This window comes from Filicampus tigris, chromosome 7 (genome assembly GCF_054856515.1).
Source record: "Filicampus tigris isolate MCC_2025a chromosome 7, RoL_Ftig_1.0, whole genome shotgun sequence".
Lineage (NCBI taxonomy): Eukaryota > Metazoa > Chordata > Actinopteri > Syngnathiformes > Syngnathidae > Filicampus > Filicampus tigris.
Genome location: NC_141223.1, coordinates 8173625 through 8199819, shown reverse-complemented (window position 1 = coordinate 8199819; position 26195 = coordinate 8173625). Strand labels below are relative to the sequence as shown.

General features: G+C 40.7%; 1 long non-coding RNA gene across 2 annotated transcripts in view; it reads right to left on the bottom strand.

The window, feature by feature from the left end:
* LOC147144648 (uncharacterized) overlaps window positions 1-26195 on the bottom strand; it is a 68274-nt gene that overhangs the window by 18763 nt on the left and 23316 nt on the right. Inside the window, exon 1 of one of the 2 annotated variants that reach the window (XR_015087522.1) lies at window positions 9820-9927. The exons of the other annotated variant lie outside the window; for it this stretch is intronic. This is a non-coding gene — a long non-coding RNA (uncharacterized LOC147144648). Of the gene's footprint in view, window positions 1-9819; window positions 9928-26195 lie in introns of those variants that run through there. 2 annotated transcript variants of the gene reach the window in all.

Here is a 26195-nt window from a genome sequence, read left to right as displayed (position 1 = left end):
CAGTACAGTCATGAAAACAGCAGCAACGAAGGAGCAACGGGCAGCTTTCCAGCATGCTGGGAACATTTGGGAGATGGACTCGAACCTTCACTGGTCGCAGTCCAAAACACAGCTGGTCCAACATGGCTGTGGGAGGGTGCAGAACCATAAATATAGTTGAGTGAGTGCATGTAATTGCTTTTTTGTAGTTGTTAGTTTGGAAGTCAAGTTGAGGAATTTTACTTTTTCAACTCTCTTTTATCAATGCATATCCGCATCATTATTAAATTATTATGATTATATATATTATCCATATCACAAGGTGAATTTAATGCGTTTTTGTCACTGTTTTAAGTCAGCTTGTTTTTATCAGAACTTGACTAAAAATTGAGCATCCGTTATTTATTATTTTTTCCCGGGGGAAAAAAATAGTACCCGCCTATAGGCTGGTCCGCCTCCTTAAACGGGATTCCGTCGGCGATTCCGACGTAACTTTCACTCGCAATCCTGTAAACACACAGGACTTGTTAAGTCATGTAGTTCAAATGGAGTCTCCAACGTACTAAGCCAAAGTCTAATCAAGTCTATCATTAGTTCTAGGCAAGCAAGTCCCGAAAACGACAACCCCAACCTCTGCAGTTAACCATTCTGTATTTAAAAATGTAAAAACAATAAAGCACTCTTTCAGTCAGCGCTTCCCTTTGTCAATCACAATCACAAACAAACGGGACTCCCACGTGGAAATAAGTTGTTTCTCAAACTGTGTGGAATGACTGAGTGACCGCTTTAACGTGTTTGACATTTGGGAATCGACTGTTGTTATCACACATAGTGTTCTCCTTAGGTCCTTTAAGTTGTAACCTGTTGAGCAATAGTGCTTCCATAATTAACATGGGGTAAAATGAGGAGAACATCTTTTTTTTTTTCTTCCTGTCGCATAATGCGCTATATCATAAACAAACAAAAATGGTATTGTTGAAAGCATGTGTTTCTCAAGCTCCATACAATAATGGCATATGAATAACTGAGCTCATGTGAAGTTGTCATTGAGTCATATGAGCACAACGTGATTATAATTAGGCTTGAGTTGATCTCCAGGTAGCCGACTCACTCAGAGCAATTATGGCTCTGTGACGGAATGTTCCCTCAACAGGCAAAAGAAGAAACACAGCCAGACTCGTTTAGTAAGTTAGGGATGTGATAATAGTTCCGTTTGTACGATAAGTCAAGTTTTGCCATTTGAAATGAAATCCGTGTGAATAATGGCATCCACATTTCACTTGTGGCGTGTCATTCATCACAGGTCTGGAATAAGTTGGGTGTCGGAAGTCTTAAATTTGTGTGGATCAAGACAAAAGATATGCTATGATTGGAACATTGTGTATCGGCAGAGAAAACGTTTTTTTTTGGGTTGTAATTTTGCTTGAATGTACTGGCAGGAAGGAACTTCTGAATTGGCATAAGTTGACTGTATCTTATTCATAGTGTTGCAGTTGTACATGTGTACGGACTGTGTTATTTACAAAAGGTTGTTTTGGAAGTTGTTTAAGAAGTAATGATCATCTTTCTTTAAAAGTAAGCTACTGCACATGGGGTACGTGCCAAGGGGGGTCCAGTGAGTTTAAGAACCCAAATGACAAGCCCGTGTATATACATTTAATTGTGAATGACGTAAGTGTTGTTCAATCCAGTCTGCTTCAGTGACTCTTTCTTCATCCTAAAGTCTGTCGAGAACAACTTTTCCGCTTAGCAGGATACCAATTGGCTGGACCGCCTGTTGCTGTTGGCGACAGCGCCCTGACAGGAGAATGTGATTGGACGGTGAGGTTGTTAACCTCTGCATAGAGAAGGAGGTGAACCCTGGCAGGAGCGGGCGACAAGGACACACATCGTCTTGAGGAACACACATACACACCCCTGCTTACACTTGCAAATACCCCCACAAACCAGTATTATACACACACCCCATGCACACACACATTTAAGCACACTGTCCTCTTCCCCTGTCCTGCTCCTCCCCTCCTCCCGTCAGCGAGCGTTTAGCAAAACAGCGACTGGATCTATTGAGGACCAGTCTCTTTTCTCTTCTTCTCTTTGTCCACAGCTGATTGGCAATTTGTCTGGAGACGAATTAGTTTGCTGGTTTCACAGGAGAGGATGAACAGAATAAAGGACCAAAAGCCAGAGAATTAGAGAGCTAGTTAAGAGAGGGTGAGAGGCACAGAATGAAGAGGGTGAGCCAGAGAAAGACAGAGGCGCAGATTGCAGGACAGGAATGCTGAAAAGACTGAACGAGAGTGTTGATTGAAATGCTGGCTATGGCTATCTGAAGTCTTTGTGCTTGGACAGAGTGCTTCAGCCAATTAAAAAGGCTTACTGCTCCTCTGCTCCCTTTGTCAGAGATGGAAGCATTTTGCGTACTCCGAAGCTTCAATGATACTTTGTGTGGCTTCTTAGTTTAATTTCACTCCACTTGAAAGCTAATGTTTTACCTACTTTGTAATCATATTTTGGGGCCTATTGTAGCTGCAATGGACAATGTAATGTGATGGTTAGGAAAGGACACTTTTCAGTGAGATGTTAAAAAAAATCTTTTGTAGCGAATTTATTGTAGTCTAGAAGAGGAATTTAGCACTGCTAATCCACTGTTCTGTGCATGTGTGAGTTGAATTCCATTGTAGGCGCCACTGGGTTTTTAGCAGAGGTGGGTATTCTTGGGACGGAACGGATATATATATATATATATATATATATATATATATATATATATATATATATATATATATATATATATATATATATATATATATATATATATATATATATATATATATATATATATATATATATATATATATATATATATATATATATATATATATATGCGATTATTATTTGGTCCAGCCGGGAAAAAGGGCAGATAGAAGGACGGCGGAAGGGTACCGTGGCTGCAGACGTTAGGCGATAAACTGACCAGGAAATTTGAGTAAAATGCCCAGCTCTGGTAAAAGGTTACAGGAACAGAACAGAGGTGGTGGACGGGGGTAAGAGGAGTAGGCAGGCAAGTTTAATCGTCTCATCCCTCTGTTATTGACCACAGCAGCCTTTTTCCCTCCTTGTTGGCTACAAGCTGTCCGTCACTGTGACCACTAATTAAGCTGCAAACTGGCTCATAAAAAGGAGCAGGGTTTACAAAGGAGAAAGGATAAAAGCTGCATTAGTCTAGGCTGAGTGCTCCTGCCTCGTTAGACAGAGGGAGAGGAGCAGCTCCGACATCTGTCTGATCATTAACTCACTTAGCTTGACATGCCTGTAAATTTTGTCACCCCTCCTTTCGTCTTCTCTGATCCACTCATGTACTCATTCACAATTACAGAGATCACTTATCCACCTATCCTTCCTTTTAGTTTATTTTGCTTACAAACCTGTCTGTCTTCTTCACATAACGGTTCTTATCAGTTTAGTTTCAGCTCACATATACAAAGGAACCAAGACACATGCACCTCTCCCAGTGTCTTTTATAGAGACACAAAAGGGCCAAAGGGAGAAGGAGGATAAGGTATCACTATGACTACCATGACAGTGTATTTAACAGAGCTGGGCATTCCGTCCCAGGGACGTAACAGTCCGTCCGTCCAGCCAAGACGGACGCCCATTTTGTGGATCGACGCAGGACAATAAGACTTTTGAAAAAGATGGACCAAGCATGGACGGAAGGGCTTTTCGTCCGTCCCTCTATTCGTCCCTAACCGGGTCAAGTACCGGCTGAACATGTTGTGGTGGGTTCTTTTAAAAAGCAAGACCACTGCATGTTCTCTTCTACGGTGCCACCTTCATTAATTGCCTGCACAACGCTTTTCATGTGCTTCCCAGTAGTCACATTGCACATGACATGCATAACCTGCCCTCTAGTGGTTCAACACATGTATGGCGGCTCGACGGAATGTGCAACAACAACAAAAAAACAAACCCAAGCATTCTTATGGGGAAGCAACCATTTTTAGCTCTGCCTTTGTTATAGTATTGAACCACAAACACTCTGCTTTGTGTAGGAAAGGTGAAATGTCGTGGAAACTGTAGCTATGTTTCTCTGTTGTCGGAGAATCCAAATGGATGGATGGATGGATGGATACTTTGTAAATGTTATTTGAAATGAATAAATCCTTCATTGAATATGATCCAAAACAGTCACCATCCATTCCCTTCGAGTCACTTTTGAAAATGACTCCGCCAAAACCAACACTCTCCAGCCAGTGACCTGTCGGAATGCCCACCTCCGGATATCATATTACATTAACGCATTTCAGTAAAATCTGTCATAAGTCTCTCAAACTATTGTGTTTTTCTATAAGGCCATGGAACTTGATCTCTCTCTCCGTCTCTCTGTCTCTTTGTCTCTCTCTCTCTCTCGCACTCTCTCTCTCTCTCGCTCTCTCACACACACATATACACACACATTTAGAAAAACACCCTCCTAGACACATTCACATGAAGTCTGCACAAACATTGCTCTCTCTCTGTAGGTCTGAACCAAGATCAACAGTGAATGTGACAAGACCAAGAATGTGTGTGTGGCTATTCGAGGTGCTACCAAAGTTAATAGTGTAAAAGCGCACTCCTATATGTTTGGTCCTCTACAAGTATGCCACAATATATAAGACTTCATGCGAAAGCAATAAAACAAGATCATTTCCCACCAAAGTTAAATAGTGTGACTCTCAGGTTCCAGCCCAATAAAAGTTATTCATTGTGCCACTGACTCAACCATCTTTCGTCCTGCCACTGCCTCATACACAGTTGGATTTTCTCTACCTACAAGGTAAGAATCTGGCGACATTGATTAGCAGGTCTATGAAGGACAATTGCAACATGACCGAAAGAGCTCGTGTCTGGAGGTGGGGGCAGGGCTCGGGGTGAGTTTCCTGCGACTTTGTCCAATCGGAAAGCAGGAAGCCCTACCCTTCCGTTCTACACACATTTGCTAAAGACATGATATACACTCACAAGCATAATCTTGCTCACTCAAAAACACACAGGGAAGGGAAAAACATGCATAGTTACAGCTATATTTTTTTTCTAATCTTCATTACAGGAAATCTGTGCTTGGTTCTACGTGACGTCAACGTGAACACGAAACACATTGCAAGACAAAGTATGTGAACGCTTTGGAATTGCCTGGATTTCCGCATAAACCGCTCATATATATCTGATCATATCTGATCGTCATCTTAGTCTCAACAATGGTTGATCACAATCTGCTAACACCAGACGAATAATTATATCGGTTCATATTTTTACTGGACACACCATGTTAACATTCATAGTGCAGGACGGAAAAAACAGGATATGTGAACCCCTGGGCTAAAGACTTCTCTAAGCGCTAATCAGAGTCAGGAGTCAGCCAACCTTGAGTCCAATCAATGTGACGAAATTGTAAGAGTTGGTTAGAGCTCTCCTGCCCTATAAAAAACACACGCCAGTTGAAAGTTTTCCATTCCCAAGAAGCATTGCCCGAAGTGAACCCTGCCTTGCACGAAAGAACTCTCAGAATAACAACAATCAAGAATCGTTAACTTGCATTAAACTGAAAAGGGTCACAAGTGTATATCAGAAAGCCGTGATTTTCATCAAGCCACGGTAAGGCTGATTGTCTACAAATGGAAAACGTTTCGGGGCCCCATGTACAAAGAGTAGCTTTTATACTAAAATACGGTCTCACGCACCAAAAAATCCAGATGTGTGAATCTCTGCGTAAAAAAAATGTGAGATGCCTATAAACAAAGACCTGACCCGAAAAACTGTTAAAGCGGCATCAGTTTCTGTTTACTAAACTGAAGTTCAGTTTAGGCTAGTACTATGGAAATGTATAAAATCTCCACTGCATCTTACAACCAAGACTTCCATCTAGACGAGTCAAAAATGATTACAAGTGCTTCATGAAGCTTCATTTGTCCATCACTATTTAAGACCATTTGACTGTCAACTGAAGCGCAACAGGAGAGGGGTGATGCAATGGGACAACGATCCAGTCTGTCTGCACCTCAACCCGATTGAGATGCTGTGGCATGACCTCAAGAGAACAATTCACATCAGACATCCCAAAGATATTGCTGAACTCAAACAGTTTTCAAAAGAGCAATGTTCCAAAACTCCTCCTGACTGTTGTTCACGTCAGACCTGCAACTACAGGAAGCGTTCGCTTGGTGGTATTGCTGCAAACCCAAAAGTTCACATATTTTTCCCAGGATGCACTGTGACCTTTACACTTTGTGTTCAGCAAAACATGGCAACATGCCATTTTTTGTGTGGTAATATTTTAAGAAACTTGTGTTTGTCTGATGTTGTGACTTAAGTGAAGATACGATGATATTTCATTTCAATTAGATGGTGATTGCAAAGATTTGACATACATTTTCTTGCAGTGCTATTTATATACAGACAATACTTTGTGTAAATGTATCACCATTAAATTACGATGCGTTCGGGTTTCGAGAAATGCACACGCTCCCGTGTGTTTACGCACTGTACTGTAAGCTCGCGAATGTTGTCGTTTGCATATATGTACAGTGTTTGTGTGAGTGCGTGGGTGTGTGCGTGTGTGAGGGGAAATGAGCTAATTTGTCTGTGTATCCTGACCATGTCCGTACACGCTGCTGCTGCTGCCATAATGAGGAACACATTTGGTCTTCTATTACTTCCACATGTGGCACTGAGTCAGAAGGGCAGATGCTAGAATACAAATAGTGCTAATCCACACAAAGGTTTTTCCACTTGTATTAATTGCCCGTTATTGTCATCACTCTTGTGAAGAATATGGAGAGAATTTAAGAAAGTTGCAAGATTATGTAGATGGTACTGCCCAGAACAGGCCTGCTCAGAAGAGGCTGATTTAAAAAAGACAGACTTCAAAAAAACATTAACACAGTTGGGGACACGCACAGTTTTGAAAATTGTGGCTTTCTGTCTTATTTTTCACTGTGTTTTATTCAGATTGCTCATCATAAAAGACACACGGGCTGGCACTTAAATGTTTGCTAGAGCCAATTATGTGTGTAATGGGTTCTGAAAGGGGCCTCAGACAGGTATTTCTTTTGGCATCCTCAACTACAACCAATTCTCACTTGAACCATAAATAATGGTGCCATTTGACTTGTGGGTCTTAAAACTAAAACCTGCAGAGTACAACTTTAAAGAAAGTACTGCCTGTGGAGATCATGTGGAGCCAAATAATACCACAAATTTGGCAGCTACTTTTGTACCATCTTACTATCCAAACGCAAGTCATAGGACAAGAATGTGGAGTCTACAAACCCCTGAATGAGGCTATGTTACTTTTTTTTTTTTAATGAAATTGTTCTTGCATTTAACGTGTGTCAGACAAATTGGTCTCCCACTCGGAGAAGAAGCAGTACAAATAACAGTGTAAAACGATTAACATTTCCATTTAAAGATCAAAAAAGGGGGAGCGGGGGGCACACAAAATAAACGTGCAAATGATTTGAAGATATGGAAAGGCCCCATGGGTTGATTCCACTGGGAAGGCTGAGATGCATGTTGGGCTCGCTTCTCCACACTGGCGTCCAAAGTCTTATCAGTAATGCAATCAAAATACCGATAGGTGCTAAACAAACAGGATTTCTATGGGAAACTGTATTCTCAATACATCGACCAGTGAGTAGCTCCATATTCCAGTCATATCAGACAGTTTAGGGACACTCACATTACTGAACGATAATTCCAGTTTTATTATTCCGAAAGTTTTTTTAAATAGATTTTTGGGGAGAACTTCATGAAACAAAATATGCTGTTGTTGGAGTTAAATGTTACATTTGGCGTCATCCAAATATCTGGCCCAATTTGCTTGTTTATGTCTGAGGATGTGCAGTAATTGTCATTTTGTTTGTCATTCTTCATATTTATGTCAGCAGCAGTAATGATGGATAATAATGAAAAGTGCAAGTTTCCACAGAATAATATCAAATAATATCATATCAAAACGTTGCACAAATTAGAGGAGTTCTTGCCTCAGGTTGCCAAGTCATGGGTCCCATCTTTGAACATGCAGGAGAACATGGAGAGTTGCCAGATGCTAAAAAGTGGTAAATAGCTGGAGCGAATAATGTTAATGAAAACATGACCTCAGTGCCATTGGTAAGCAGCACGGTGAAGTACCGTGGCTGGCACGTTTTACCTTGAAGTCGCAGTTGTGTGGGTTTTCTTCTTGTACTCTGGCATCCGCTGACCATTGCAAAAAAAACAAACAAACATTTCTTCTTCTTCTTCTTCTTTCTTAGGTAAATTGAAGGCTCAAACTTGCCCATAGGTGTGAATGGGAGTGTGAATGGTTGTTTTTTTTTCATATGCGTCCTGCGACTGACTGGTCCAGTCCAGGGCGTCCTTCAGATGTCTGTATGGCATTGGTAAAAAATGTTGCGAGAGCAGCGACAGCAGAATCTCACCATTGCCTTACAACTATTTGATTCCTTATCCTGTGATGTGAATGATGGTCCCCATAAAAAAAAATCCCCTTATGAGCTCCTCTCCCAGGTTTGGCATTCCGAAGGCATAAATATCCTCTCATATCTTGACTGAGGTTTGGAAACTCTACTGTTCGGCCATGCAACAGTATACCTAAAACGACTAAAGTATTGGCCCTCGTGTCAAACAGGTTTATCTTGAGAAAACTAACTTGCTCCGGACAACACACCAACACTCTACGTGAGGCTGCGATTCAAGCTGAAAATCATTTCTTAGGCTGTAACGGAACTGTGAGGACTTTTAAAAAGAACTTTTTCACATCATGGAAGCAGGGGTTCGAGAAATATAGAGTGGCACAATGAAGAAAGGGGAGAAGTAAAAGGAAATGAGAAGGGGGTCATTAAAGTGCTCTAATGATGTGGTGATTGATGAGGGGCCCCAACTCTGACCCCACATTAGTACAGAGCCTGAGAACCAGAGCTGCGTTCTGCAAGTGTGTGTGTTGAATCGGAACTCTGTTTCACAATTTGGACATTGACAGTACAATGCTTCAATACAGATAAAACAACAAAGTCTGCTAACAGGTAACAGCTGAGATGGGGGGGGGGGGAAACATTTTCAGCTGTCAGGTATTTATTTGACTTTTTATTTTTTTTGCGGTTATCGACTGAGCTTATGGCTGAGCGCTGAAGAGAAGTTTCTCTTCCAACACATGCTGCCAACGCAGTGTACTCAACTGTCCAGAAAAGGCAAAAACAAGGGCAGAAAATGGCAATGGGCGGGGCGTGCCGCAAGCGTATTTACTGAGGCCCATCATTGACCGACGGCCATGGTGGCACATCACGTCAGTGATGTAAATCACACCAAGAGCTGTTGAAGCAGTAATCCTTATGCAAAAGAGTTTACAACCTTCCTAAAATAGATATTCTAATTTGCTACAACAGATTGGATTTTCTGCTACCTGACCAAATGCTCACCATCGTTGACTCAATGCCAGACTAAACAAGTAACACAATTATTTTCCTTTTGGCTATCAGCACACAGACACACACACTTTGAACTGGCATAGACGAGTTGCGCACGGAAGCAGCCAAACTAAGTTAAATAAGGACCAGATGAAGCAGCCCTGAGATACTACTGAAACACATGTTGACACACAGAAGCACAAACCCGTCCGTTCCTTTGATTCGGCAACAGCTGCGACCACATCTCAATTCTCTCCTCGTTTTTATAATCCTCATCTCTCATTCATGCAACCACAGCAGGAACTGCAACACTCCTCCTTCGTTATGGGGCTGTAAACTACACAAATATGTTTGCGCCTTGGTAACACACATTTAAACACTCTGTTTTTCCACTCACCATGTTTTTTCTTCACCTCCTCCTTCTTTTGAACGTTCCTTCTGAGGAATACATCAACTCTCTGTTGATAGAACGCAATGACTGATGCTCGGCAAAAGGACAAAGGATAAGAAAAATAAAATCATGAAAGAAATGGAGAAGAATTTGCTTCCCAGTCGTGAAACAAAGCAGCCGGGCTAAACTAACTGCAGTGACAGCAGCATCAGGCACATTAATGTACAACTTGTTTAATTGTTGATCTGAATCACACAGGAGGCCTGTGTTTTCTCCTCCGGGCCTTCCATGTCCACCTTCAGAAACATCTCTCCCTGACAGTCTCATTGAACTGCAGCCAGGTCATTTTTAAGAGCCTCCACGGCTCGTCTCCAACAACATCGTTTGTCTCTCCTTTATGAGGGCCTTCCATTGACCAGCCCTATTTCATGTTTAAGACAATATTTGTCCTGCTGCTTTTTGGCAGCTTCTGCACTCAGCTGCAACACCTCAATGAGGAGATATTGTATCAACATTTGGACATTGACCCTAAGCTCATCGTTTGGTTTTTACCGAGTGCTTTGCGATGTTTATAACTTCTATCATTAGCCGCCACCCATCCAGATATATTTTTTAAAGGGTCAACACAAACATATGTTTTCAAGAATATGTACTATGCAGGCCCATTAGTTGAAACAAGGAAATATGATTAATATGAAATATGAGTTAAGCGGCAAAATCTACCCGTTTTTAGTCATCTCAGGGGTGTGGCCATTTTGTCACTTCTGTCGACTGAAAATGACATCACAGACCCTCAGGGCTCAGATAACAACCAATCACGGCTCACCTGTTTTCTGAAGCTGGGCTATGATTGGTCATTACCTGAGCCCTGAGCAGTTGTGATGTCATTTTCAGTCGACAGAAGTGACAAAATGGCCGCCCCCAGAGATGCCTAAAAACGGGTGGATTTTTTTTTTTTTTTTGGCTTAACTCATATTCCACAAACACAATCTTAATCAGAATGTTGTGTTACAACTAGTGGGGCTGCATAGAACATATTCTTTAAAAAATATGTTTGGGCTGACTTCCACTTTACGCCCTTGTACTGACTGCACCTGCTTTTAGCAGCCAGCTAAATTACAGTTAGATATTACTTTTTGTATGCAATAACTAATGTCGTTTTTGTGGTGAGCTACACATTTGAAATCAGTTGTTTCAGTTGTTAAGCACAACACAGACATATTGTAATGCATTACAGTTCAGAGACAGTAATACTGTAATACAACCAATAACATGAGGTCATACTAGTAGCATTAGTAGTAGTTCATAGTTCGTACTTTGTACTTATTAGGTGAACACAGAAATGTAAAAGGCACAGATGCGTGCGCACATCACCACATATACAGAATCCACTTCTCCCCATCCTACCAAATCACTTTCATCTTCTTAAGAAAACTCTTTTCCAAAACTCTGGGAAACCACTGACTAATTTGAGAGTACAACATTGTGGCAGTTACCACATTAACACAAACTTGCGCACATCCTCAAACTCTTGCAGGAAGAAAAATAACATGTTCAATGTCTAGCTCACTCACTCACACATTCACTCACCAATGCAACCCACACGCGCGCACACCCATTAAAATGACTATTCCCTTACACAATCGCCAGGAGGTTTATTGTCATGTTAAGAGAATGTACACTGGTTGTTCACTGGTTTCTAAGAGCAAAACCTTGACATGACAGTGTGCCCTCTAGCATATCGCCTGCTGCAAAATTACATCAGATGGTTGAAATAGAAATGTAAGAGCAAGATGATAATGATAGGCTTTTCATCAAATGCCACTACTCAAGCCAAACATCTTTCCACACCATGCTGCTCATGCTCTGGCATGAAGTGACCCAGTTCGTCCACTGAGCACTTAGCATGTGTAGAGAGTGTCTCACTTTATGGGTGGTTTTACTGGGAAATTATGTATGTAAAAGATGCGAGTCAAGATATGAGTATGTGTGTGTCACTGATAAGAAACAGGTGGCCGTTATCAGAGGGATTGCAAGATAATCTTGCCAACACACCTCTATCTATCTATCCATCCATCCATCTATCTAGCTATCCTCTATTTGGATTCTCCGACAACAGAGAAACATAGCTGCAGCCTCCATGACATTCCACCTTTGATTGACAATGCTGAGTGTTTGTGGTTCAATACTATAACAAAGGTGGCGCTAAAATTGGTTGTTTCCCAACAAGAATGCTTGGATTTGCTTTTTTTTGCTGTTGCGGCGAGTTTGGGATCATTGGCAGGTGTGTGTGGGTAGGCACAGGTGCGGTTTATTAAGTTCAGTCACGAGATACGTAAAGTGCAACATAAAAAGTAAAACATGCCGTTGTTTCCTGGTTTCTGTAAGAAGCCATACAAATGAACCCAATCTATAAACAGGAATACACAAGTGTGTTTGTTCCATTTTCCGCCCATTTTAGATGAGCAGGCCAGAATGTGCCAAAGAACAATTCAATATTTGGAAGCATGTAAGTTTGACGGCTAGATCTGTTTGAAAAAGAATACGGTAATTGTTGGATTGTTGGTATATGACCCAAAATACTAAACCAACTTACCTCCGACATGATCGGAGTTAAGCAGAAAATAGACTCCAATTAAGAGGGTGATAAGGAACATTAGAGGAGAAGGGACTCTTTCTTTTCTGGGTGGTGGTTCTTAGCAGCTGGTTGTACAGTACAAGACAGTACAGTTTTTGTTAGTGTAAATTAAGTGGCGCGCTCCTTCACTCTCCACTAATCACATATAATGATTCAAATAGGTCTAACACATACCTCTGAAATCAATTGTATTGTTGTTACAACCGCAAAAGACATGCACGTATGCGTACTTGCGTGCGGACGGACACACATGCAAACTTGAGTGGACCAGCGCAAGGGCTGTTGAGTAGAGTACAACTGAGTAAGTATGACTACCCCGTGGATGTTTCCAATCCATCAACAGGTCTCTAACGAGGCCTACAGCGCCACAGCTAATTGCTTCTAATGACCTCATACAGTCTCACGCACACATACAGGGACACACAACACACAGACATGCACAATTGTAAAGGAACATATTTTGTAGTAATTATATATATATATATTTGGCATTTCCCCAAAACACACACACAGACACAGCCTCCCAGGTGTCAAATTAATTCACCATGGGCAGGAATAAAACACAGTTGTTCACAGAAATGTAGTGTCCAGATACTGTAATTGGAAAATATCCTCCAACAATAAAGTTTTTATCATATAAAGTACCGGCAAAGAAAAAATGTGCATTTAACGCATTACAATAATCTGCACCAGAAACTTATGCTGCCCAAAAGCATGGATCCCAGCCACCAAGGGCCCCATTGTTAACCATGCAGTTACAGCATGTTTGAGCAATCTCCCCAATAAAAACGTAACTGGCTTAAAAAAAATAACAGCTATTAAAAAAAAATAACGTAATTTTATTCTCTATCTTGAAAAACAAAAGTCTAACTTCATTTAAGTGTGAGCAGAAACAAAGATGTCCTTTCTTCGAGGCTACCTTTACTAGCCACTCATGGTTTTGTCTCTCCTGGGTGGCTGTACAACATGCAGAGTGCTCCACCACAACATTGGCTCCTACATTTAATCACTTCATTATGGATACTTGCAGTTTGAAAACCAGAGTGCTGAGCTTCTTTAGAAAATAGACTGGATAGCCATACCGGGTTCATTTTCATGCTTGAAAAGGAATAAACTACCCATTTTAATTGTTGTTTTTCCATATTTGAGGTATAATAAACACTATATGTAGCTAGTTGGGCAACATCTTCTACAGCCTAATTACATGTCAAACTTTGAAAGTATGACCCAGGGTCATACAGTATATTTCCCTACCCCAGCAGCTATAATAATGAGAAATGACAGGTAAAACCAACATAATATGTCTCTAAAGGCCAGAAAACTTCAGTGTACCTTGGAATAGAGTCTACATTTCTGGAACAGAACAAGAGGGATGGACACACTCCTTGAAAACTATGTTGCCTTTTTGGGTGTTTGGTCGGAGTGGACAGTTCGACACAATCAAAATATTCTTTGTGGGATACTGAGTTGAAATCTGGGGTGCAATTCATTGTTTACTCTGTCCTCATGCCTGGCTCGTTTTTACACATTAGCTCCGCCCACCAGATATCCCATAGAGAAGTTGAGGAGATCACCAGCGACCATACTTTGCAGAAAAGAGACATTTGCTCCTTGATGTTGTCATTCCATGGAGACCTTAGTTGAATACTGTATAATGTGTGTCACAAATTAATTGTTGTAGTAGTATTAATTGTTGCAGTGGTTTAAGTATTACAATCACAACACCTGCCTACTTAAAGATTAGATCAACAATGTTAGTGTACATAATATGCATGTTACAGACACTCGAGGCATGATTTGAGTAATTTGTGAATATACATAATATGTTGACATGTTGCTCTAAGAGAAAAGAGAAAAGTACTTTTTTCATATCAAACACTCACTAATTGAAAACATGGATTCATACTAAAACTAGTGGCGGTTCGTCAACAGAGGTCACAAAGGTGCTGCCCTCCCGCACAGCTGAGTCAACTTGAAAATGGCATAAATAATGACAATGAAATATTTCCGGCGTCATTTCCTGTCCGGTCTCCGGCCTATCTGAGTGACTCCTGCCGTTGACGGGAACTTGCCCCATCCAATATGGCTACTACGTACCAGGCTTCTATAGCCTATGGATAAGAACAGGTTTGCAGAATTTACAACTTAATAGCTTTCTCAATAAATTTGCGGACATACGGGCTAAAGCGCAGAATACACACATCGCTCTTGTCGGCTATGTGAGACCGCGCTTCGGCCGGCTTAAGAAAGGCATTAGCTGAGGGTTGTATACTGTTATTGTTTGGCGGAGTGATTAGTGGCAATGGCTTAATCATTTTTCTGCCGTGAGTTCGATCCCCAGCTGCTGTAACTTTTGGCTTCTTAAAAGAATAAATAAATAAATGTGTTAATTCAGGAAATAATATAAACGCAACTCAAATCTATTCAAACAGCAAAACACAACAAACTCAGCTGTAAGAAAGTGCTGCCCAAAAAAATAATCATACAAATATCCATCCATCCATTATCTACACCGGTTATCCTCACATGGGTCGCTGGGAGTGCTGGAGCCTATCCCAGCTGTCTTCGGGCTGTAGGCGGGGCACACCCCGAATTGGTTGCCAGCCAATCGCAATCATACATTACATATTACTTATAAATAGCTGAAAATGTTATCTTGTTATTAAAATACACAACATGTAGAGAATACAGATGGTCCAATTGTTGAATAGAAGACTACTAATAATAACAAAAACATACTGTGCTCCCTGCCCCCTGCAAAAACCCCTCTGGCCACCACTGACTAAAATTTGGGAATTTGGAACAAATTATCTATTGTATAAAAAACATGTTATGTGGAATGTAAAAACTCCTAAAACGTTATTTCTGTGATGTTTTCATTTTCTTATTGTTGCAAAACGCATGTGCCAACGTCATGGTGAAAGTATTGAGCACCCAGAAGGATTGTAAAAAGCAGACATGAGATGCACATACGGTAAACTACACTGCTATTTATGGCACCCGCAGGTATCCTGTTGGATGGACGCTTCCTGGAAGAGACCACATCCACTTCCATCATCGTCAGGGCTCATTATAGGATAAATGTCCTTAGCTTTACATGTGCAGTGTCATCGTTGTACATCACAACAATGGACAAATTGTCTCCAGCAGTGTGGTTTCCTGTGGGGCCCAGAAAGCTTTTCAGTTACTGGAGCTGAGAATGTGAACTATAAACACATCCATACAAATATTTGTCTCTCACTCAAACCGCTGTCCACTCAGATGTGTTTTGGTCCAACCCAAATATATATAAATAAATATATATATATATATATATATATATATATATATATATATATATATATATATATAGGGGCGGCACGGTGGTCGACTGGTTAGCGCGTCCGCCTCACAGTTCAGAGGTCGTGGGTTCGATCCCGGCTCCGGCCTCCCTGTGTGGAGTTTGCATGTTCTCCCCGTGCCTGCGTGGGTTTCCTCCGGGTACTCCGGTTTCCTCCCACATTCCAAAAACATGCATGGTAAGTTGATTGGACTGTCTAAATTGCCCCTAGGTGTGATTGTGAGTGCGGATGTTTGTCTCTGTGTGCCCTGTGATTGGCTGGCAACCAATTCAGGGTGTCCCCCGCCTACTGCCCAAAGACAGCTGGGATAGGCTCCAGCACGCCCGCGACCCTTGTGAGTATAAGCGGTATGGATAATGATATATATATATATATATATATATATATATATATATATATATATATATATATATATATATATTAAAAAGTAGGGCTGTCATTAATTAATCTTTATAGAATTGATTATCCTATCGGTTGTTCCATCAATTACTTGGGTAATTACCCAACACCCTCTCCAAAAGGGCGTCACAAATATGGTTTTAGAATGATTAATGATTGTGTGGTGTTTGCTGGCATGAAGGAAACTAATGTGGACGGAACAAAAAACAAACATGACGCTAAGCGGCACTCAAAAAGTAAGTGACAATGTTTTTACGTTTTTACTCTTACCAATGGTCAACTTCTTTCACTAAGCTTATTTTGTGTACCGGACCAGTTTCATAGAGACGTACAGTACTTGGGCAGATGGGCGTAGAAACAAATAAAGACAAATGATTAACTAAAGTACATAACTCACCATTGATGATGAATGTCCTTGTTGCAATTAGTGGGAGGGCTGTTTCTCTTCAACAAGATGGTCAAATATTGGGGTAAATGTTTTTTGCCCTAAAAAAACCCTCGAAGGTTTCATTTTTTTAATGCTGGGTGTTTGGGCTTCATGATGGTTTGGTGGCTTTATTGCCTTATTTGAAAGCTGATACCGTGTGACTGAGATGAGTGTTTTGACACAGACCAAGGATGATGCATCCGATTTTCAAAATGAAACCTTGATAATCAATAATATGTTTTTTGTTCAGTGTCTTTGTGCCACCAAATTGCATGTGGCCCTTTACCGGTCAGCGGCCTGTAAGATTGGAGTCCCTGCCTTGGATGTCAATGTTTTTTGGGGCTTTTTTTTTTTTTTTTTTTTTTCAAATCATGACCATTTCAATGACTACTCTGCTTCCTTTTCTTTCCTTTAATTTGGTGACAGAGTGAGTCATGCTTGTGGAATTATCCACCAAAGACAATAAGTGCCATACCAATAAATGTCTTAATTTTTATAGTTAAACAATCTTGGGTCTGAAACAGCTATTTGTAGGTGTATGTGACTCTCACTTCCTCAAACTGCTCAAACTACTAAAAATTGGTCTGACAAAAACACAAACACACACATCTCATGTTGACATTAACTACAGGCTACCTGCCAAATAGACAAAATGGCTACACTGTGGTCTGCGGTAGTTGAAACACTTAGTAAGACAAACAAATACAACACACCACATCCTCCACCACACACAGACTGCACAGTGTTTACAACATAATACGTAACCATAAATCTTGCATGATGGTAACTGTATGAAGTCATGCAAGTCAAATGGTGTATAAGTTTCAGCTTAGAAGGTTAGCAGATGTGCGTTCAGTCACAGTATTTAGAACCAGTAACACACTCTCCGCATTGAGGCTGGAAAGCAGGGAAAATAATAGCTGTTGGCAGTTTAAAAAAACAAACCCTTCCAATAAATGTACCCTTCCTCTATCTGCTGCTTCTTTATTCTCATTCTGAACTGCTTTTTTATGGCTGAACCTACTCTCCAGGCCCCTGTAAAGCATTAAAACATATTGCCAGGTCACACACTGCTACTGGGCCTTGGAGAGATAAAGTCATTGGACTAAAAAAAAAAAGGCCCCAAAAATGTGACAAAATAAAATATGGCAAGAAAGAATGCAAAAAGAACCGATGAGTGATATAAAGGAAGTGAAGGTACATGGAATTGAGAACCTGTGACGCAGGGGACAGCAATTACTTTTACATGTGTAGCCTCTGGGCCTTTGCTAAACAGTTCATCTTAGTGGACACACAGTGTAAATGTGAAGTCGATAAGTCATTAGATTGCGAGTTAAAGATGACTTTTAACTTCAAAGCCTCACATTGCTGCATGTCAATCGGTGCTGCACAGTCCAAACCCCGTTTAACAAAAATGTCCTCATCCCTACTGTCCACATCTCAAACCTCTGAAAGAAAAATATACAAGAATGCAAACGCTCAATTTCATTCTTGGCCACCTCTCGGGGATCTAAGGGGAAAATAGACATTTTTTATATCCAGCTGCTCTGTAAATCATTTGTCTGGTGTTCTCCTCGGAGAAAACAAAAGTCAGAGCTCGACACCAAGAGACTACTCAGTCATGTTGCTATTTTTTTTTTGCTATTGTCTCTTTGGTAAGTGAATAATGGCTTCTTCTTTTTTCTTGATCTTAAAACAAGTTTGCATAAAATGAGATGTTATTTTGAAAACAAGAGATACTGGTTCAGATCAGGTCTCCAAATTCAAGTGGTAAATTTTCAAAACCGGAGATTTGCCAAGAATTAATCACCATAGCTATCGCCGTTTTTTTGCATTCCTTTTCAGGTTTGCTAGCAAATATTAAGCACACCGGAAGATTTGTGTTTCAAAGACTTGCCAGAGCTCTAGTGTATGCTGGCTGTGAAGGCTCTTAACTATGAAGTACCAGTCACAGGTTTGGATGAAAAAGATAAATAAAAAGACTGATTGCAAGAAATTCTAGTAGGAGTCAACAGTACCATGAGCCATGACTGTTAAAGATCCATCATTCCTGGGTGCCTCCTTTGTGTGTAATACTAAGTCAATAAACAAAAGGGAAAAGTCCAATATCATTTCACTCAGTAAATATTGATAAGCAGAACTTATACTTTGTGAAAACCTTTTTAGGTTGCAAAAAAAAATTGAATTAGCAAAAAAAAAAAAAAAATGCTAATTGCCATTATGCATCTCCATGTATATTACCATGCAAAACCAAACTGTAATTACACATCACATAAAGTGTATTTGCAATACTGACTATCTATAAACAAGTCATCAAAACACATTCCTCAGCACCTCCTTCATTTTGATAATTTGAAAAAAAAAAATACATGGGTTATTTCCAGACCTGGAACATAACATTCCCTGCAGTAGTACAAAACAAAATGCTACTAATACACGCTTTAGGTTGTTAATGTAACTTTACACAGACCCTTTTAGACAGCCTGCTGGTCACATGACCACGCTGTAGCTCTCAGCTCAAAGAAAACCAAGGGCTCCATCCCAGCTGCATTCAAACAGACAAGGACAAGTGTAATTGTGGCTTGCGGTTCGACTGAGCATCCAAACAGAAAACCATCTTGTCAACATCTGTCTGGGTGTCGGCAAGGTCCATTTGTCTGGCACTTGAGCGAGACAAAAGATTCACCGCGTACGTACAGTGCACGTCGTCTGTCAACCACTGCTTATGGTGTAAAGTAGCAGGCGCGACGCAAAGATGACACACATGGCACACAAGTCAAAGCGCAATTGGGCTGAGCAACGATGGTATGGTGAGAATGCTTTGGTGGCTGTGTCCACGCTAAATCTGAAGATAATGCGATGTCGGAAGTCGCCGCCGAGCACACGCTCACAAACGACGCATTGCGCAATGCTTGATGACATCTGGCTACAAAGCCAGATTGAGTACCAAACCTAAACGGAAAACGACCACGTGGTTTGTAGAGTAAGCACAGGCATCACATTTTCAACGAGAGGACATATTTGAGCATGCACAACAGTCAGTGTGGCTCAAAATTTGGATCAGCCCCCTCCAGAGGTCAATAATGATGTTCCAGTTCATCACAAAAGCGTTTCATGTGATTGAGGTTTAGAAGTTACGTCACATCAAAGTCACAAAAATGTCTAAAATATCTTGGTGAGAGATCGAATTTAGATTTGGGGATTAGAAAAGACAGTGATTATTTAACTAAGAGACATCTCAACAACTATTGAGATGCCTCAACTGACAAGTTCTGCATTTTTTTCCATACTTGTCTATTTCAACCTCAGCACATAAAGATTTGCCACGTGGTTGTGATTTTATCAGTCAAGCGCTCCAATAAGCGGGCACTGAACGTAACAGACGCCCTAGTTGTGTGTCCGAAGATGAAATATTGTGACACCTTCATTCCGTTCGGTGACTGCTGCTAGGTCACAGAATGCGTCTATGACATCCGACTGAAATACGAGTATATTTCTATGAAGATATGCTTGCGTGTGTTATGGCAGGGCTCAATATTCCCACGGCAGGGACAGTGTTGACTTCTCCTCTAGAGACATGAGTTCTATTTCAGGGAGTGGAGCAACAAGATGGAGAAGAAACAGGTGCCAAGGAAGTTAGCACGGACTATGAATAACAAACCGAAGGGAGAAATGGATAGTGGAGAGTTCAGGAGAAAGCAGTTCAAGATCAGTGGACGAAACATGTCCAGTCCATTTTACTTTCCTCTTTACTATGCCTGCACAAAGCGGCTCTTTATGAATGAGGGTTCAGTTGACACAGCTGTATGCGTAGATGCACCAACGATTTAAAAATGGGGGAAGGATGTTGATTTGTTATTAGCATTACATTTAGCATTAGCATATTTAATTTGTGAGGCGGATAACAAATACATTCCTGCCACTTACAAGCTTTTAGTGGAAAAGCACTGTGTGCCAAGTTCCTTATCCAAAAAATAGGTTTGCAGGCCAGAGACTCCTCAAGTTTCATATCCAAAAAGTGGCGCTTGCAAACAAACTTTGGAAATGTTGAAATTGATGTATTGTAGATTAACACGAACCTTGAATTCAAATACTTAGCTAAATACCAAAGATGCTGATTAGCAGCCTAATAAAGCATCTACTTGTGAATCCGTCTAGCTTCATAATTTGATTTTTTTTTTTTTTTTTTTTTTAATGAGAACAAGTTACCATAAGAGACAGATGCATCTGCATGAGGTCAGAAAGCAGATGACTTTATGCTGACTGAATATCTATCTGTGTCCCATTTCACCGTTTACATGATCCAGTACGAAAATCGAATTAGCTCGCCAAGCGTACTTGGATGACCTTTGTCCTCATCTATCCTGCATATTTGTCTTCAGCAGCCAATAAATTGTGCCTTCATGGCATTTCAATAATCAGAGGAAGCAGCCGTCAGCTGGTGGTGCAGATGCACAAGGAAGCAGATAAAAATGCATCTTATTTTTCATCCGTGGCACACATTCTCACCCACACAACCAACCAGCAAGGGAATTGTTCTTTTCTTTTCTTTCTTTCTTTCTTTTAGAGCGTGCACATCTGTCCACTTCCCAACCGGACCGCTACCACCTGCTCATCAGATTTCTGAGAAAGAAAAATCATCCGCCCGAGGCAGCGAGAGAGCAGCGTGCAGTTACAGACAAGCGGGGTTACAGGGGTTAACCCTCCAACAAGAGGCCCATTTACAGACATGGACATGAACCATCTATCAACACTTTGCCTGACACCACACTGAGTCGCCTTGGGCTGAAACTACTGCTGCAAAAAGTAGCCAGAATTAGAAATGAATAGACGATCCTATGCATGGCAAACATTTTTTATGCTGTAAAGGATTTAGTTCACATGATGTGCTTGGGAAATTCTTCACGGTCCAACTCTTTTGCTTTCTTGAAAAGTAATCTGGTGTTCCAATCTCTGATCTACTCGACTGCATTCGTATTTAACCAGTGACAAGTTCCTTCTCATACACTTGCATTCACATGACCACAGAAAATTTTATTGCTTGGTTGCAGTGAATTGATTACCGCTGGCGCAATGCCACTTCTGCCAAATAGATATATATATATTTTTTTTTTTTTTTTTTTAAAGTGGTCTGGGCAGTTTCTTTACCGAACAGCGGATGGAGAGGGGCATCTATTGGCTGGACGTTCTACAGTATTTGGGGCTTTTCGTAAGCACTGGTTCCCGGTAAATTACAAATGATTGCAAGTGAAAGTGAAGGTTGCAACTACAGTACTGCTGTAAATATAAAGACCTATTCTGCAGAATTCCAACAGTAAACTCAACAGAAACAAAAAATATGTCATCTGGAAGACTTTTTGGCGAGATGCTCAACTGCTTCAAGGCTAGCGTCACGGTGTTTATGAGCGAGACACCGAAGCTCTTCAGCTCGGGTCGTGCAGCATTACTTTGACATCTCTATCTTGTGTGCGCATGTGTGGTCTGGTTCTTTCCGCATCAAATCAAATTAATTTCCCCACAAGGATAAAAATGGAATAAAATATATGAAGAGCTCTATTGCAAAATGTGATGAAAAATCTTGAAATGCTATCATTGCCATCATATCTGTTATAGCCCATCAGCGTCCGAGCAGCATTGCAACAAGTAATATGAGCCCTCATCACTGAGACATATTCACATTTCAGTTTTGGGGGTTACGACAGGTTATGAGCTCATAGAAGCAGCAAGTGTACATACTCGATAAGTAAACTGTGTTTTTGTCGCATCGCTGACTGATATAGTGCTTGCTGACTTTGTTTTCTTGTGTGTTAATTACAAAATTGTATAATAATCGGAGAGTTTGCTCATACGAACCAGAGTCTGAATACGGATTAAATTCAGATTTCCACATTCACAAAACCAGCACACAACAGAATATGGTTCAGGAGAAACCTCTGGTTTACGAGAAGGGTTCTTCTTAGTCCTAAGTGCCGGACTGATACCATGACTGCTTCATAGCTACCGAGACAAGTTATTGATAATTTGGGCATTGGTTATCAATCAACATTCTTGAAGTGGAAGTTAACCCAAACATATTTTTTTTCCAGAATATGTTGTATGCAGGCCCACTAGTTGAAACAAGGCAATATGATTAATATGAAATCGGAATCTGAGCCTTGAGCATCTGTTATGTCATTTTCAGTTGACGGGAATGACAAAATGGCCGCCCCCTGAGATGGCTAAAAACGTCTGGATTTTACTGCTCAAAATCCACAAAGGCAACATCATTCAGAATGTCGTGTTTTAACTAGTGGGCCTTTAATGATGCCTTGGTGTAATTAGGTTTTTTGGGTTGGTTTTTTTTCCAATGTGGTTTGCACCATGCACATGTCCTTGCAAGGTAACCTGAACCTGCTCTCCCACATGGGACAGAACACCTGCAAAACTCTTTTCTGTCAAAGTTCCAGCATAACATGTCACACGCACACACGCACACATACTGTGTAGCCTACAAACATTACAAACGTCAACATTTCAAATTAACCAGTGTGCATGCACTCCTATAGGCAGGTCTGTCAGTTTCACATACTCACACCATTCCAAGGAGTTGGCAGGCCTATTAATACCGCACTTGAAGGACTGGGCCTTGAGCCATGAGGTGCTATGTGGTGTCTGATGCACACTTGTGTTTTTTTTTGTTTTTTTCCTGTCCTTGGAGTGCTCTCATACCAAAAGGCGTGAGTGGTAACATCCCTACATTTGAAGTAATTTCATTTCAAATTGTCAAAAGTTCATTTTTGACCACAGACTTATGCAGTGACATATCATGAGACATATTTGCACATTGTTAAACATTTTCACCAACTTTGGAACAAATTCGCATTTGGGATTACAAAATGATACTGTAAAATTCAACTAACAAAAGTAAAAAACAATTTTATGAACATGACCCCTTGAATATAAAGGGAAGGTTAGTTATGGAAAGTAATCTGTTGTTTTTCTTTTTTTTTTCTGAATTTTGCGAATTTGTTTTTGCTTCTGTGAATGAGTAATTTCCTATATATTTTTTTCCATTAGTAAATGTGTTTTGTCATGGCATTTGTTTTATATAACTCAGCCACCGTTACCGTTGCTTTATCATTTAAAAAGACAACGAGTAAGACATGAATATGAACTCCTAAAATCACTTATAGACATATTTGACCAAAACATGGTCAAATGGGGGAGTGGGTAGCAAAATCTAAGCCACTTCTGAGCAGTTGATTGTAATAAGTCACATTTCTGAGAACCATCGAAATGTTGAAGTTCTTTCTGCTGGTATTCACGCAGAAAAAGAAAAAATCCCATGACTGTTATTGGAGAAAAGTGTGGGATAGATCATTTGAAAGTACAGGCTATTTTCATTTGGCCCACAGAAGTGGAAAGTACAGTAGCTTTCCAGCACTGCAAAATAAATGAACCACATAAACCTTAAAGTGCATGCTGTCCATAGTGCTGACATCTTGTCCGCTCCGGTCTTTTAAATGTTTACCCATTCGCTTCATTAATAACAGGACCTGATGTTTATAACAGATGATTAGTTCAGAATCGCATGCTGTTCATGTGAACCTACCATCAATGGATTCACTCTGATTGCTTCCATCGGTGGCCTCAAATACCCGGCGGAAAACCCGAAACCCGTTTTCTTCCCACATGAAGTGTTTGACACACTTCGACGGTATATTTACAGAGTGCAATACGTGGCCCACTGCTTGCAGTCACTATCAATTACCAAGTCAGCATAATCATAATATTTATGATGTATCGCAGCTAGCCAAGTGTCGCCAGACTGATGTGATGCCCTTCCATCATCTGATTGCTGGTTTGCCTTGTTCGTGTTTCACAAGTAACATGGTCAGAAAATACACTCCTTGCGGAAAACAAACACACACAAATATTTTATAAAAAAAAAAAAAAAGCAGGCAAACATATCCATGGTAAAAGATTTTCAAATTCCGATGCAGCAAATTCTGTGTGATCAACACACGCATCGATGTCTCGCACATATTTGGATAAAATAGTCTGTTGATTATTAGTTTGTTTTATTGCTGTTAGCGCAATTGAGATCATTAGCCGCTGAGTGGAATAAAGTTAGCTTGCACTTCAACATACTGTCTGCCGGCCCCTGCTATTCACACTTAACTGTGAAAGTAAACTGGCAAGGGTAACTCGCGGGTGGCTTGGACTGATAATGTGCAGTTATCATTCTTTACCTCGTATTGCCCTGCTTATCCCCTTCACTTTGTCTGTGTTGTTCTGATGCATGTACTTGTTTCGTTTGTCAATACAACTTGCATTCCAGCTATCCAAAAAGGCATTTTGGTCTCTCGTGTGTGGTAAAAGGGCGCAGTGTGTTTTAGCTTTAAAAATGTGAACATGGAATCACTTCTTTCCAGTTTTTGTGCATATACAAATGCTTTCCCACAAGCACACAGAAGCACCCCCCCCCCCAAACACACACACACACACACCCCTGATAACCATCAACTCCATGCAGGGGCACCACAATCTATTGTTTCGCTAATTACTTCGGGTCCTGACCCCTGATTTGATTGTGAGTGTGTGCGCGTGTGTTTGTGCGAATGTGTTGGGGGAAGGGTTGTTTTTTTGAGGAGGTTATTGCTGCTGCCAATAAATTGTGATAGTAGATTCCCGCAACACTCCATTAATCCAGGGATGAAAACACAACACAGCAACACCATGAAACCACCTTGCTGTTGCTGAGGTTTTCCAATTTTAAAAGGGATCATCCAGCCAGGATGGTCCATTTTTTTACTAGAACAAGCTCAATTTCTATACTTTTCTTTATCTGGAAAATTATATTACTAGCTTGCATGTTATCGTCAATTTGTTTTGGAGAAATCATTAAATAACTAACTAGGATATAGTGATTGCTCAGTTAGCTTAAATTCATCTAAAAACGATGTCTTTAAATTTTTCCATTCCAGATGCATACCAAAATTTGAATGTGTAGATCAAATTATGCGCTTGCACCAAACATCATTGCGTTTGTGGATGGCTGCAGCACCACATTAGCGCACAGAAACAAGCATGGAAGATTTTTTAAAAATCGAATCCAATCAAAAATCCGTAACTGAAAGTTTAAAATCGAATCGAATTTGGTCTTGAGTGAATCGGTACATCCCTATAACTAACTACTTTCAAAACACTCCTTTCTCGTCAGCAATATAACCACACCCCACTCCCTCTTCCCATGTCTTGGTCGGACGCAGGGAAGGAACCGAATGAAATTTCTCCAATCAAAATCATTGTACATGCATCGCACGTCGACGCAATTTTGGAACAAATCTGTCCCCCAAGCAACAACAACTCATTATTTTCCTCCCCGCGCTCGCCGCGGACATCGAGAAATGCCGCGAAAAATAGACTAATGACGGACGACTGATGAATGGCGGACTAAATAAAGGGGCTCCCGTCTTTGCATAATCCATCTATTTTAAAGTTTTTCCCGTCATTTTTCAATCGTCAGCAAAACGGGCGTCCGTCAGAGACTGATACACGGACCGCTCCGTCACATAGGCGGAGCACCCAGTTCTGG